General features: G+C 42.9%; 1 protein-coding gene and 1 pseudogene across 1 annotated transcript in view; one reads left to right on the forward strand and one right to left on the reverse strand.

Annotated features, from left to right (window-relative positions):
• Window positions 1-1,400: 1,400 nt before the first annotated feature.
• Window positions 1,401-15,928, reverse strand: part of LOC102857213 — a 23,385-nt pseudogene continuing 8,857 nt past the window's right edge.
• Window positions 1,763-15,928, forward strand: part of ARMC8 (armadillo repeat containing 8) — a 156,333-nt gene continuing 142,167 nt past the window's right edge. The window contains exon 1 of the mRNA XM_006883387.1: window positions 1,763-1,833. The gene's annotated coding sequence lies outside the window, so the exon portion shown is untranslated. The remainder of the gene's footprint in view (window positions 1,834-15,928) is intronic.

Here is a 15,928-nt window from a genome sequence, read left to right on the forward strand (position 1 = left end):
GGGATTTCATAACAATGAAAGAATGTTTCTTTTGCTTTTCAAAGAGAAGAGTGAATTGGGGAGGAGGGGGTGGGCGGGGACAAAAGGGCAACAATGAATGAATGGAAACCCTAAGTCTCTGTAAACTTTCATAAAATAATTTTTTAAAAAAATCCCCTGAAGGGTCAGCACAAGTTTGTTCTGACTGCAGAACACACACCACCAACAACTACACTGCCCATAAGGGAGCTCTAATGGCCTAGTGGCAAGGAGATATGCTACCACCTTAAAGGCATGGGGTTGGAATCCAGCAGATGCTCCTCAGGAGAAAGATAGGCAGGCACTCCTCTCTCCTGCAAATTACTGCCACTGAAAACCTGCTGGAGGATCAGCTGTGAGTTGGTGGTTCTGACTCCACTGTAAACAACTATCTGCAGAACCTTTATCTGACAGATGAGAAAATGGAAGCACAAAATGATAAGGTAACTGATCAAGAGGTTAAACAACTGATAAATGATGTATCGAGGATAAAGAAGCTGACTTTCAGCTTCTGGAGTACCTATTCTTTGCACCGGATGAATGGTTTGAACAGACAAAACTAAAGCAGAGACTTGACGTGAACCATTCACTCTTATTCGTGGCAAACAGTTAAGTTCTGAGGTCAGACTTTGCTAGACAACCACAAACTGTAAAGTACTTGCTTAGACAGGTTTTTTCTTTTCTGAGCTACAGTTTCTCCACCTGTGAATGCAGATAAAATGACGTCAGGGGTTTGGAGCGAGAGAGAGAGAGAGAGAGAGAGAGAAAATAATTAGGGTAAACATTTACTTCAAACTAAATTGTTTCTTTGGAACGTGAATACATAACCTATAAATCACAACATTGTTGTTGTTGTTAGGTGCTGCATTTACTAGAACAGATCAAAGACTTCTGCCTTCGGTACCTTTTCTTTTCAACATCAAGAAAACAAAAACTCTCTGGTCACCACTGTGCCAATAGGGAGCCTCATGATAGATGAAGAAAAGATTGAAGTTATCAAGGATTTCATTTTACTTGGATCCACAAGCAACACCCATGACCGCAGTATTCAACAAATGAAAAGCCTTGTTGCACCAGGGAAATCGGCTGTCAAGGATCTCTCCAAGGTGCTGAGGAGCAATGATGCCAGTTTAAAGAGTAAGGTGAGCTTGATCCAAGCCTTATATTTTCAATCGCTTCCTGTGCAACTGAAAGTTTTGGAGAGTGAATAAAGAAGATTGAAGAATTGATGCATTTGAATGGTAGCTTGAATGGTACTAAATAGCCCATGGACTGTTAAAAGAACAAACAAGTCTCTGTTGAAGGAAGTACAACCACAGTGCTCCTTAGAGACAAGGATAGTGAAAGTTGGTCACACTCACTTTGGGTATAGTTACCAATCCTTAGAGATAGAATTGCAATCTATCAACTCCTGTATCTTGCAACTCCAAGGCGAGACCCCGCCCCTGAGGCTCTGCCCACCGCAAGACAGGTGGGGCCGGCAGATCAGTTCTGCGCATGCGGAAACCGCTGCCCGTTCGTTTCCCACCTCCACCCCAGGCTGAAAGTAGCTGCTGTTTCCCAGCCGACGATTCGTAAGAGTGCCACCTGCGCGGTTTCCCTTTGCCTTGCCCTCCGGGGCCTTTTTGGTGCCTCCACCGCATTCGAAGCGGAATTTGGTGTCTGCTCCCCGCCTGACTCGGTGGCCGATTATCTCCGGCCCAACAGTTGACTGTCGAAAGTGCCGGCCCCCGCGCCGGCGTCGGCAGCGGCGGGGTGGGAAGGCTCAAGATGGCGTGCCTATTGGAGACCCCAATCCGCATGAGCGTCCTCTCGGTGAGTGAGCCGCCGTGGCCTCCCGCGCGTCCGGCAGCCCGGGGCCGCCGGGCAGCGGCCCCCCGAGCGCGGCCTACCTGCCGGGCAGCACCCCGCGGGGTGGTGACCTCGGTTCGAGGAGGCAGGGGCGAAGTGTGAGCGGGCGGGCGGGAGAGGTGAGACCTGGCCGGCTCAGGAGGCTGCGCCGGAGCCGGAGCCCGAGCCCAGGACGGCGTCCCGGCGCGGGCAGCCGAGCGAGCGCCCCCTGGAAAGCTCGCTTTCCGCTCGGCTGCGTGTTCGGGCCGCTGCCGAGCTGCGGAGCCTCGGATCGGGCTCGCACGCATCCTGGTCCCCGCACCGCCTGCCCTTTTCCCGGAGCTGCCCCGCCAGCCCGGGTCGCTGCAGCCTCCACCGCGCCCCGGCTGCCTGCACCCGCGGGAGCTGCTTTCTCTTCCGCGGCCACGCAATTTCACATCAAGGTGCAACATTTCTTTCCTACGGCTTGCAACATTGCCTAGGGATTGTGGTTTCTTGAAGCTCCATTTCTGCTCAGGAAGTCGCCGTTCGGAGTTGAAAAGCAGCTTAGCCTTCTTGGGCCTGACATTTCTTGTTGCTTTTAAGGAGAGTCAAACATTGCAGTAAAAGAGAGATCAGGCTTTCCCATGCTCAGAAGTAGTACCTGGCTGGTTGTTGTGTTTCTCCCTTCTCTCTTTTTTTCCTCCCCCCGTCCCCCCGTTTCCAAAAAAAGTCTTTCACTGTGGATTTCTTTCTTTCTTTTTTATTTTAAAGAGAGCCTGAATCAAGGCTGAAAATAACCTGGAGAGCGCTTAGATGTTGCAACCCATTCGCGCTGTCCAACTCTGAGAATGGTCAAGTCTAACCACGGCGCACTTAGCTGTTCTTTTAAACGAGACGAAGACTGCTTGACCATCTTTTATTCTTAACTCTGCAAGCCAGCCTGAGACACTGAAAGGATTATACAAAGTGTATTGGGTTCCTAAAGGCAGTGACTCTGACCTGTTTTGTGTTGGTTTTTTATTTATTTTTCTTTTCTTTCCTTCCTCTGGCTCACCAATAGCAGACACCTAGGGCCTGAAGCTTTTAGGACATAGTGCCTTATTCAGGGTTAGAACAAGGTGGCATAGTGAAACCTCAAAAAAGGCCCAAGTGTACAGTACAGTAATAATTTTGTTTAGGGCTAGGAGGGAGGAAGCTGTCAACAACTTTGTCCTCAATCCATTGAACAATACTTAAATAAAAAATAAAAAAACCCACAACACAAAACACCGGCACTGAGAAAATCCTGTTCATTGAAACATTGGATCAGATTAACCTCTTATTGCCTCTCTGACAGCAGTGCTTTGTGGGAGAGACCAATGCCTTTTCTTTCCATATGTTCTTCTACAAGAGAGTATGTGTCATAATTTTTATTTAATTATCTCGTTCAGGTGTTAGTTCTTTCAATTCACCTCATCAGCTTTACCTTTTTTTTTACACTATCCACTTGTATAGTGCATATGGTTGAAGCAGTGTAATTATTTTCACCAGGGCTCCTAACAAGGGGAGAGTGATGTGGTTTTGGAAGAATTTCTTAGGCCTTTTAGACTCACTCCCTGACACCTCACTCTCTCCTGGGCTTGGTTGTGATCATTTCACACATAGGCACTTACAACCTTATTATTTTTACCCCCTTCGACATCTAGTTTCTCATCTTCCATTATGTGGAGGTCACCCATAATTTCCTACAAAGTACGCTCCTTCTCCTAAGAACAGGATTTAACATAACTGGTTTTGTTAATGGTCCATTTTCCACTCATCACTGTTAAAAAGTTCTCTTGGTCTGTTTCCCTAATAACCCTGTGTATCTGTCCTGCTGTTTCTTCTTTGCTAGTATTTCTCACAGCTTTCTGTTCTCGTGGCCACCTTCCTAGTTAGAGCCTTATAATTTTGTGCCTGCAGTCCTGTGATATCCCCACAATTATTTTTACTGTCTCTTTAATGTTGTACCTTCTCAGTTGAGGTCCATCTGCATGTTAATTTCTCTGCAGGACACTGGGAGCATGGTCACTTCCCAGTTTTGAACTTCCTAATGGGTTCTCATTGCTAAGAAGCTGAAGTTAATAATATTCAGCTTGGAATTTAAGATTCTTTAATCCTTTGCATGACTCTCTAATCTTATATGAACTGGCTTTCGCAGATTGAAGTGATCTTGGGTGCTTCCAAACTCCAGTTACTCTACTGTGGACCCCTTCATTTGGACTTTGTATGGGCCTAATCATGGCATGTATTTTGAACTTCTGTCACTTGCCAGGTGTGTTGCTCGCTGGGTTTGGAGAATGCAGTGGTGAACTACACAGACATGTCTTTGCTCTTTTGGCGGTTGTAGCCTGGGGAAGTACATATTGAATAATCACACAGTTAATTAGGAGTGCTGATGAAGCTATAAATGAAAAATTGAGGGTGCTGTGAGTGCAAATAGTAAGGGAGGTTGATCTTACTATTTGAGAGACTGTGGAGAGTTCTAGAGCTGGTTTCCCTGAAGCAGTAGCTGAGATTTGAAGGATAAGTGTAAAGACTTAACTGAAAGTGACTGGCAAAGGGCATTCCAGGCAAAGGGAACCATGTGTGCAGGGCTCCGAGGACTTTAATACGTATTGTATCTTCTTAGTTAGAAATTGACTGCCTTTAAATTGGTTCAGACTTAAGGAGACCTCATGTGGGTCAGACCAAAACTGTTTCTCTCTGTAGGGTTTTCAGGGGCAAATTTTTTGGGAAGTAGATTGCCAGGCCTTTCTTAAGAGGACCCCCTGAGTGAACGCAAACCAAGTGCATGAACTGTTTGCACCTCCATAATGTGTTTATTCCACCACTGGGCCAATTGGCAGCTTCATGATAGATGAAGAGATTGAGATTGTTAACAGCTTCAGCTTGCTTAGTTCATAATCAACACTCTTGGCACCAGCAGTCAAAAAAAAGACGAATTGCATTGGGAAAGTCTGCTGTCAGGGACCTAGGATGCCAGTCCGGAGACCAAGGCCATGGTCTTTACAATTGCTTGCTGTGCCTTGGAGAGCTGGACTGTGACTAAGGATGATAGCGGAAGAATCGATGCCTTTGAGTTGTGGTGCTGGAGAAGAGTATTGACTATCCATACCATGGATTGCCAGGAGTAAAACAGGTCAGGCCTAGAGAGAGTGAAACCCCTGAAGACAAGGATTTAGAAGCTCTGTCGCACATCCATTGGGTATGTGAGGAGGGATGTGGCTTTGGAGAAGAGCATCATTGCTTGCAGGGGTGGAGGGGCAGCGCAGGACAGAAAGACCCTGGATAATAAAATAGATTGACTCAGTGACTGAAGAGATGAGATTGGTTCAGTACAGGACAGGGTTCAGAGCTGTTGTACATAAGATAGCTATAAGTCGCAGGTGACTCGAAGGCACTTAACAACAAACAACAACAGTGCACTCATCAGCAGTCACCTCCCAGAGCCTCAGCAACTTGACAACACCCACCAGCAGCAGCAGTGCACTCAGCTGCTGCCTGAAAGGTTGGAGAATAGAATACCCCCTGAGGCCCCTTAGAAGAAAAGCCTGGAGACCTACTCCCCAAAACTAGCCATTGAAGATCTTACTTGTGCACACACTCTATTTATGACACCCTGGGGGTTGCCAGGAATGGGAATCTCATTGGCCAGTGCTCTCAAAATACATTAATTCAATGTAAGCGATCTCTTTGTTTTGTTTTGGTTTTTTTTGTTTTGTTTTGTTTGTTTGTTTGTTTTGTAAGCGATCTCTTTGGTGAGAGCTCTGGTGGCCTATTGGGAAGGAGCTTTACTGTGAACCAGAAAGCACATGGTTCAAATCCACCAGTTGCTCCGAGGGAGAAGCATGGGCACTCTCCTCCCATGCAGTTTACTGCCTTTGAAAACCCTCCAGATTGTCAGTTATGGGTCAGTTCCAACTTGATGGTACACAGCAACAGGTGACCTCTTAGTTTTTTGTTATGTTTTCATTGCATTCCTTCTTGTACTAAACACTATGTTTTGCGCAAGGTTAACAATCCATTTTGAAGTGTCTCTTCTGAAAAGTTAGATCTTCTTACAGTACATTGACCACCTGTCTGCTCTGTACTTAGCATTCCAGTGTTACCTTTTCCAACAGATTTCTGAATTTCTTCCATGTTTCCCAAGGGTTTTATATTTCAGCAATGAATTATTTAAAATTATTTTAAAATAATAATAGATTCCCAGAAAATTATTGAGAGGTCCCTGCGTACCTTAACTGAGTTTCCCCAGTTTGTTCCATGCTTCTTGTTGTTAAGTACCATCGAGTTGTAGGTGACTCATAGCGACCCCATGAACGAAAGTCCTGGACACGTGTATAACTTTCATCCTTTGGCCAGGTTCATAGCATTTCCAGAGGCAAACTTTTGTTACAGAAGTGGATGCCACTCCTGCTTCCAAGCTTGCTGCATAACTATAATATAGAAGGCTGGAAATTAATCTAGCATGTATACATAGCTTTGTATCCTTTTACCATGTGTGTATGATTGTGTAACATTGACTGCAGTGAAAAGAACTGTTTATTTCCTCAGTCCTGCTAGCTACCCTTTTAGAGTCCCAGCTCTCTCCTTACTGCCACTATGTTTAACTCTTGGCAAGCACTAATCTCTTCCTGCATCTCTGTAACTTTGTACTTTTCAATAATGGCTACAGATATCCTGATATACATAAGTTCTTCAGCTAGTTCTTTTTCACCTTTTCTCACTCAGTATATTCGACTTTTGAGGTCATTGAAGTTGTATATGGCATGAGTTCCTTTTTATTACGATAGATACACATGCCCTATAGGGCATTTTGCTGGTTTCCAGATCTTGGCTATTACAAATACCTGCTGTGAACAATCATGTGCAAGGTTTGGTGCAAACATAAATATTTTTTATCTCTTGAGATAAACATCTAGGAATGTAATTGCTGAGTTGAATGGTAAATGCATGTTTCATTTTAAAACAAACTGCTACATTGTTTTTCAGAGTGGCGGTAAGGTTTTATGTTTTCATTAGTTTCTCTTCATCTTCGCCAGCAGTTGACCTTGTTCTTTTTTAATTTTAGCTGTTCTTAAAAAAAAAAGTGTATCTGTAGGTACTTCATTTTAGTCTTAAGTTTGTGTTTTCTTAGTAGTAATGTTGAAAATCTTTCCATTACTCAAATGCAACAACAGCTAGATAGATAACCTCTTTCCATATCCTTTTGCTCATTTCCTGATAGGATTTCCCCCCTCATTTTTTGAGTTTTGAGAGCTCTTTATAATTCAAGGTGCAAATCTTTTGTCAGATAGATGCTTAGCAAATACTCTAGTCTCTAGCTTGTTTTTAACATTCTCTTAGGTAAATAAATAAATAAACCTTGACTTAGACTTTTTTTTTGCCTTTACAAAAATTAGCTCAAAATAGATATTAGGCTTACTTGTAGAATGTAAGAATAGAGAATAAGACAGGAGAAAAAAACATCTGTGGAACATGGGACTTGGTGAAGACATTTTACCTGTAGCACAAAAAGCACAGCTCATAACCTAAGATGTTAGACTTCGTCAAAATGAAAAATGTATGCTGTGTAAGATCCAGTTAAGAGGATGCTTGCATCCCACCGTGGTTACTTTCTGATCATCAGGGAGAGGTATAGTAGTCAGATGTTTTTTGGAATCACGTTGTGGACTGGTGCAGACAACTGAAGCACTTGTCACTTATCCTTTTAATTATTTGGTTTAGATTTCCTGATTGTCTTATTTCAGTGCCAGGACGTCTGGTTTTTTTTACAAGCTTAAAAAAAAAGATCTGAAACAAACCTTGGACTCATTGCCTTTGAGTTCAGTGTAAATAATAGCCAGAGAAACTTTATCCCACTGAGCTGCCTGTCGGTGGATGGGAACCACCGGAGACCCAGTAACTTCTAGGTGGGCAGTGCACCTTGTGGTGGGCTACCCCAGAGCTCCCTGTTAGAAGTGGATAGAATAGTCCAAGTCTGGGCATTTGATTTTGTTTCCCCCCTCCAGTTTTTGATGATGATACATTTTGCTGGCCTTGCCTCCAGCTGCATAATAATGTGTTCTCTCAAATGGGCAGCTAACAATAACTAGAGAAATTTTTTCCCCTGTGATTTCAGTGCATCTGTTCTGTCTTCAGACATTTGATTTCTCTTTAATTTTTTTTTAATTATAAAAATTCAAGATAAAATCTAGTCAGTAAGTTTTAAAGCTTGGTCCTAAAGGAAATTGATCTGTCTGGACATCTTGATCTTTCATGGCAGTGTATGAAGACTGGGAGGTCTTTTTGTGTATGATTCTAGAAATCTTTTCCCTTTTTTTTAAAAAAAATTTTTTTTAATACTGGTTTACTTAGTGATTCTAGAAACCTTGTTTCTTTAAAGAAGATTGCCACTGGTTGCAGACAGTGTGTAATAAGTCTTTTCAATAAACACCTCATTTAGGTAGGATCTTTCTATTTTATTAGTTCTCTTTGACTCCTCTCCTCATTAAGTCACCAAGTATTTAGTGCCAGGGCACCGGAGTTTTAGCCTTCTGAGTAGTGGAGTTTTTAGTTCGGATTTGCCTGTATAGTGCCTGCTGTTATAGTGGTTTCAGGCTAAAGACAGATTATTATTATTTGGTGAAAGAAAATTTCTGCTCCCACCGGAAGTTGGATACCAGCTGCCTTAGGGGTGCCAAAAATTCAGAGACTTAGATAGGAATACAAAGTCTTTAAAATAAGAACAGTTTTGCCTAAATAACCCATACTTGTCATTTTGTGGAAGGAAAATTATTTTTACCCCGTTCTATTAAATTGGAAGAACAAAGCAATGTTTAGGACCTATATTGTTGTTGGGTCAGAGTTCACTCTTAGCTGACCCTTGAGTGGGTTTTTAGAGGCAATAAATTGCATTGGGAGGAGATTGATTGCCCATCCTTTTCCCATGTAGCAGCTGGTAGATTTGAACATTGTGTCTTGGAAATTGCACTGCAGCTTCTTACTACTAAGCCACCAGAACCTCTTGCACTAGTTATATAGTTTTTGGCATATTAAAAATATAGTCCCTCTAGGGAATGAAATGATGTCATGCTTACTAGTAAAAAGGAAAAGTTGTAGTCAGTTGGGAAAGGTTTTTAGCATAGTTTCAAACTGGTTTTTCCTGGTTCAATCATAGCTGAAGAAGAGAATGGACCCAAACCTGTAAAACGTTGTTGAACTACAGTGGGGAAAAACAGATCATTGCCATGCTTGAAACTTCCTCTACCTATTAGAAAGCAGGGCCACATGTTTGTTGCATAGCAGTCTCAAATAGCAGAGTCAGAAGCAGCAGTGCCTGGCTCAAGGATGGTAGCCGCTGTTCCACTTTGACTGCATGCCACCGTTGGCAGTAATCCTGTCGTGGGCATCAAGTTCCTGAAGGAGCTTATTCTATCTCCTCCAAGTCATCTGCTACTCGTCGGCTTTGACTTGTTAAGTTCCTCCATTTAATCTATTGCTTTGCTTCACCCAAGTTTTTATTTCAAGTTCATATTTGTTCTGATTTGTCTTTGTCAACCTTGACCAAACTGACACAAGTCTGTTATAAGCCCTTGTTTCTAACCTAAACCTCAAAGCAAACCTCCTGCCCTTGTTGATTCCAGCCCTTTAGAGGCCTTTTTGCCCCTATAGAACTGTCCCATAGGGTTTCCAAGGCTGTAAGTCTGTCCTGAAGCAAACCGCCCTGCTTTTCTCTCAGGTGGTGGCTGCTGGCTTTGAACAGCCAGCCTTTTGATTCAGAGCTGCACCACCATTGTTTTTGTTGTTAAGTGCTGCAGCGTCATCTCTGACTCCCCCGCCACCATGAAGAGCAGAGGGAATCCATGCTCAGTTGTGTGCCATCCTTGTGTCTCTGCTAAGTTTAAACCCCAGTGGTCACTTCATCAGTCCATTTCATCAGGGGTCTTCTCTTTCCCTGGCCCTCCACTTTTCCGAGTATGGTGTCCTTTTTGAGGGACTGATCCAGTCCAATAACATGTCCACAGTATGTGAGATGACGTCTTACCCTCCTTGCTTTTCAGGAGTACCTGGCCTGCCCTTCTTCTAAGATACATGTGTTTGTTCTTGTAGCTGGCTGTGGTGTATTCAGTCCTCTTTGTTAACACTGGTTTTTAAAGGCATTTTTTTAAAGTCTTATTTGTTGCCCAACTTTCACATGAACATGAAGCAATTGAAAATACCATGGCTTGAGTCAGGTGCACCATAGTCATTGAACTGGAATCCTTGCTCATGGCGCTTTACAGATGTTCTGTACAGCAGATTTGCCATTGCAGTATGTTGTTTTAGTTCTTTTTGCTCCTTGGGTGTTGTTTGTAGATCCAAATAAAATAAAATCCTTGACACTGTCAGGCTTTTCTCCATTTATCGTATTGCTTATTGATCCAGTTGAGAAGTTGTTTCTTTGTGTTGAGATGTTATAGTCTTTGATCTTCTTCAATAAGTGCTTGTTCAAGCCTTCTTCACATTCAGCAAGTGTCTTGTTTTTTTCTGTGTGAGGTGTTTTTTGTTTGTTTTTGTTGTTGTTGTGAGGTGCCGTCGAGTCGTAGACGACTCATAGTGACCCTGTGAAAGAAAGGCCTGAGCACTGTTCATACATAGAGTTTCCGGAGGCAAGCCATTTCGAAAGTGGATGCTGCTCCTGCTTCCAGGCTTATTTTAATCGGGAAGCTCCAGCAAACACTGTCCACCATGGGTAACCATTATCGCATTTGACACATCAGTGTCACAGTGTTCAGCATCACAGCGACCACAAGTTACCTCTGTACAGCAGTGCACAGACCAGTGCTATACCACCTACAAGAATGTTTGACAGAAGAACAGTTTGAACCAGGCCTGAGGGCCGCAGATTAAAATCACCCACCTTGGGCTTGATAGCTTAAGTTTCTGTCCACTAGGCCAGTGTAGCTCTCTCTATGTTGTCGTTGTTATTGTTATTAGGTGCTGTTGAGTTGTAGATGACTGTAGCGACCCTTTGAACAGAAGACCAGAGTTTTCAGAGGCAAGCTATTTCAGAAGTGGATGCTACTCCTGCTTCCAAGCTCATTTTTTGGTTTTTTTTTTTTTTGCTGTTTTGGTTTTTTTTTTAAATTTTATTTTATTAATTTTAATGAACTTTTAGAGAAATTTTGGATTTCCATTCATTCATTGTTGTACTGTTTTCTCTAGCCCCCACCCCCAATTCGTTCCTCTCCTTTCTTTTTCCTTAAAAGTCTGTTTAATTGTCCCATTGCCACCCACGCTTGTTTTAATCAGGAAGCTCCACCAAACACTGTCCACTATGGGTAACCATTATCACATTTGGCACATTGGTGTCACAGTGTTTATCATAGGATCTATTAATAATTGGAGCTCTTCACCACCACTTGGAAAATTACTTTAAAACACGTGCTTCTTTTGCCCCAGGGGTGTTTTTCAGCACTTACTAGACTTTTGGAAACACTTAAGTGTTGACAGATTGGACAAGTGGAATGAAGGAAAGGAAGGAGTCAAGCACGAACCCCAGGATTTTTACTTTTGCAGCCTGGTTGCAGCATCTACTGAGACTGTGAAGGTTAGGAAGGGAATGGAGTGGAGGGATGAGGAGGGAAAGCACATTTAGTTTTTGACATGTTGAGTTTGAGATGTTTTCAGGGCACCTGCTTAGAGATGTGTAATAGGAAGGTGGGTATAAAATTCAAGTACAGCGAGTCCTCCAGTTATAAATATCTGACTTAATAATGACAGCACCTACTTTACCTACTTGCCACTTAATGTTAGATGACTTTGCCTTTGTTTAGAAATGAATTAATAAACACTGCTTGCAATTATTTAATCATCACAATCAAATTTGTTTGCTGGCATGTGCAGTTTATAAAGTGAGATGAGAACTACATGTACCTGTTGCAGCTTAACTACAAATTTAATTTAAAGGCACATTCACATTCAGGAATAAAGCGTCGTGTTTGTAGCTCAGGCACCCCCTGCACCCAGATCTGAGATTGAGAGTCATCAGCTTATGCAGTTCTTATAACATTTTAAGGCTAAGAGTCTTGCTACTATTTTCTTCAGGAAAAGAAAATAAAATAAAAATGCCTAAGAGCCACTTCGTTTCAAGGAATTTGTGTAATCTCTGAAACCTGCTCATCATCCCTGAGTATGAATTGCCTTTTATTTAGTCAACTAAATGTCATTCGGTCACAAGAACATATGGATATCAGGGTGGAAAGTAATTTCAGATCATTGTGGAAGTGTGAAAATGGTAACAAACTTTCCAAGCTCATGTGGGGAAATCATGAGAGGACTTGACTCTGAAGAGTCATACTTGCCTGAAGCATGCGAGTCATCCCGTGCAAGGTTGTGTACAGTGTCTGCAGAAGGAAGGGGGCTTGTGCTGCAGGCCCAGGTTGCATAGCAGGATTAGGTGCCGATTGAAATCAAGACGAAGTAGGTAGTTTCATTGCAGGCTTAGGGATCAGAACTGGCCACATGGTGGTGGCATGGCTCTCGCAGGCCATTGTGAATGACAGGTTAGACCTATCCCCAGCAGTAAAGCTCATACACCGTGGTGCCAGAAGAGCCAGCCTGTGTGAGTCTGGTCAAGCACCATGGATAGCTCCAAGGCAATCCTGCCTTTAAGAATCTGAAGCCAACACAGCTCTTTGAATCTGGAGGCAGCTCTGGCTGGTCTGGACACCACCACATCACTCCTATGAAAGGTGGTACCCAGGATCGCCAAGTCGTTACGTGATTGCAGCCTTCACTAGTAAAAATTTAAACTATCCCTACAGTCCAGGACAATAATGTACCCGTGTCTGAATAGCCCTAACGTTACTCTGTCATTATGCCAGGATTGAAAAGCATTTGAAGGTATTCTCGTAGATTTCCTGGGCTATCTTACCTTTGCAGACCTAGAAAGGAATCTGAACCAACCCAGAGACTATCTTGATCTTTTTATATAGTCTCATAACGTTTCCTAAATGGTGGCCTAATGGTAAGAAGCTGTGGGGCAGTCCTGAAGGCACATGGTTCAAATCTACCAGCCTCCTCCTGTTAACTGTTTCTGAAAACCTGCTGGTGGGTCAGTTAGGAGTTGGTTCTGACTTGATGGTACACAAAATAATAGTAACAACAACAAACAAATGCCTCTGAGTGATGGTTCTTGCTCCCTTAAACTTCTAGATCATGCCATTTTGCCTCAGAGAGCCTTAGTTCATTTATTTTATTTGGAGGGATCTTAACCATTGTTAGGTGCTATTTGAGTTGAGTCAGACATATTGACCCTTGGAACAGCAGTCCTGAATCCTGTCCTGTGCTATCCCCATCATTTCTGACGTACTTGATCCCATTGTTGCAGTCACTGCGTAAATCCATATCATTGTGAGTCTTCCTCTCTTTTGTCAACTCTCCACCTTTCTGAGCATGATACCCCTTTCCAAGGAATAACCTCTCCTAGCAACAGGATCTTTCCAGTTACTAGCTATATGTCTGAGAGCTGACAAATGAATGAGGGTGACAGACGAAGAATTGATGCTTTTTGGAAACAGCCCAGATGTTCAACCACAGTCAAATTGGATTGAGAAATTGTGGTACATTGACATGGTGGAATAGTACATAGCACACAGGAGCAATAATTTCGTAAATCATTACCTAATCTTGTAGAGCAATCTCTAACTTGTAGGGACTGGAGAGTATTCTGCAAAGTGAAACTAATTCAGTATTATGAGGACAAATCCTGTATAAGTCCATTATTGTAGAATGTGTATGAGAATCCAAGGGGGAGTAGCAGAGTGGTGAGGAAGGGGGGCTGGTTAATCATAGGGTCACACAATTTGATGGGAGGGGTGGGTAAAGGAAATGGGAAAGTTCTGGTGTAAAAAACAATGCATACGAACTTTGTAAGGAAATCAGTATAAAGTAAAAATGGTATTTAAACAAAAAACAAACAAAACAAGAATTGGTGCCTTTGAGTTGTGCATCTGGAAAAGAGTACTGACTATCTCATGGACCACCAAAAGATCGAAGAGTATGTCTTAGAAAAGGTGCAGCCAAGGGAGCTCTGGTGGCCTATTGGCAAGAAGCTGCACTGCAATCCCAGAGGTGCCTGGTTTGAATCCACTAGATGCTCTGCTGGGGAAGGAGGGACAATCTCCTCCTGTACCAGTCAGATCTGATTTGACAGTACATGCACAAAAAAATAATAACATTTAAAAAAAAGAAAAGGAGCAGCCAGAGAGCTCCTTAGAGGCAAGGATAACAAAGCTTCCTCTCTCATTCTCAGACATTGCTGGGAGTGGCTGTTCTTGGGAAGGGATATTATACTTGGAAGGGTGAAGTCTCAGCAAAGGACAGGAAGACCTCCAGTGAGATGGATTGACATGATGACACAGCAGTGGGCTCAAATGTATCAGAGATGCTGAGGATGGCACAGGACAAGACAGGGTTCAGATCTGTGGTTCATCGGGTTGCTAGTGGTACTCAGCTCGAGGGCACCAAACAACAACAGCATGCCTAAAGTAAGTGAAATGAAGCTTTGTCGTCTTTGCCTCCCAGTAACATTCTGAGTGCACTTTCTCCCAGATGAATCTGGTATTTTTTGGCAGTTCATGGGCTATGCAGTGCTCTTTCAACACCATAGCTCATAGGCATCTCAACCCTTAGTTTTCAGGAATTCTCGGTTACATTGAGGACATGAATGCTCCGAGTAAAGGACTAGGATTTAGTAGTGAGATTAATTCCTTTTAATTCTCATTGCTGTTGAGTCAGACCTCCACTGAATTTCCAAGGGTGTAAATTTCCCTGGGAGGAGATTGACTCTTTCTCCTGACGAGATGTTTGCAGACTTGAGCTGTTTGAGAGACTCAACCCTCCATGGTTCCTCACCAAAACTCAATAATGAAAAGAAATTTTAAAGATCATGTAGACTTCTATAGTTTTCATTATGCACCCGCTTCTTGCTTGTTAACATGGTAAGTTCCCCAAACCATGCCATTTTAATGAAATTGAAGCATTTTATTATTTTGGTTTTTTAAACTATCATTTTGTCTTATTTTTTTAAGTTCGAAACTCTGATCATAGAAAAAAAAATAGCTGAGAAGACTTACTGCTTTGTAGTCTCATTTCAGAACATTTAGAAATGCCGTTGAAACCTATCTACCACGGGTGACCCTGCTGGTAATTGAAATGCTGGGTGGCATAGTTTCCAGCATCAAAACAACACAGAAGTCACTGCTGTACAGCAAACTGACAGATAGCTGACCCAGCCTACAGGCAAACAAACATGCACATGTTGCTGCAGCTGCTGTTGTTAGGTTCTGCTGAGCCAACTGTGACTCTTGGTGACTCTGTGGATAACAGATCTGAACCCTGCCGTGTCCTGTGTGATCCCTCATCATCTGCGACATACTAGAGCCCATTGCTGCAGTCACTGTATCAGTCCATATTGTTCAGGCTCTTCTCTTTCACTGACGCCCCACCTTTCCAAGCACGGTATCATTTTCCAAGGATGAGACTCTCCTCACAACCTGCCGAGAGTATGTGAGATAAAGCTTCATCATACTTGCCTCCAGAAAGTGCCCTGGTTTTACTTTCTCCAAGACAGACCTGATTCTCTCTTGGCAGTCCATGGGATATTGAATACTCTTCTCCAGTACCATAGCTCAAAGGCACCACTGCTGCTTCTGTCATCCTTAGTCGTTGTTCAGCTTTCTGATGCATATAGCAAGTAATTAAGAAGACCGTGGCTTGGATCAGGTGCACTTTAATCTTTAAACTGACATCATTGTGCTTAAGAGCTCTAGAGAGACCACTGACAGCTGATTTTCCCAGCATGACTTGTCTTTTGATTTTTTGACTCTTGGGACCAGTGCTGTTGATTGTGGTTTCAAGTAAGATGAAATTGTTGGCAACTTCAATTTTTTCTCATGATTTTATCAGTCAACACTCTTGGCACCAGTAGTCAGGAAATTAAAAGATGTATTGCCATGGGAAAGTCTGTTGTTAAGGACCTCTCCAAAGTACTGAAGAGCAATGGTATCTCTCCGGAGACTAAGGTGTGTCTGATACAGGCCATGGTCTTTGC

This window comes from Elephantulus edwardii, unplaced genomic scaffold (assembly GCF_000299155.1).
Source record: "Elephantulus edwardii isolate Elephantulus edwardi_28Jun2011 unplaced genomic scaffold, EleEdw1.0 scaffold00027, whole genome shotgun sequence".
NCBI lineage: Eukaryota > Metazoa > Chordata > Mammalia > Macroscelidea > Macroscelididae > Elephantulus > Elephantulus edwardii.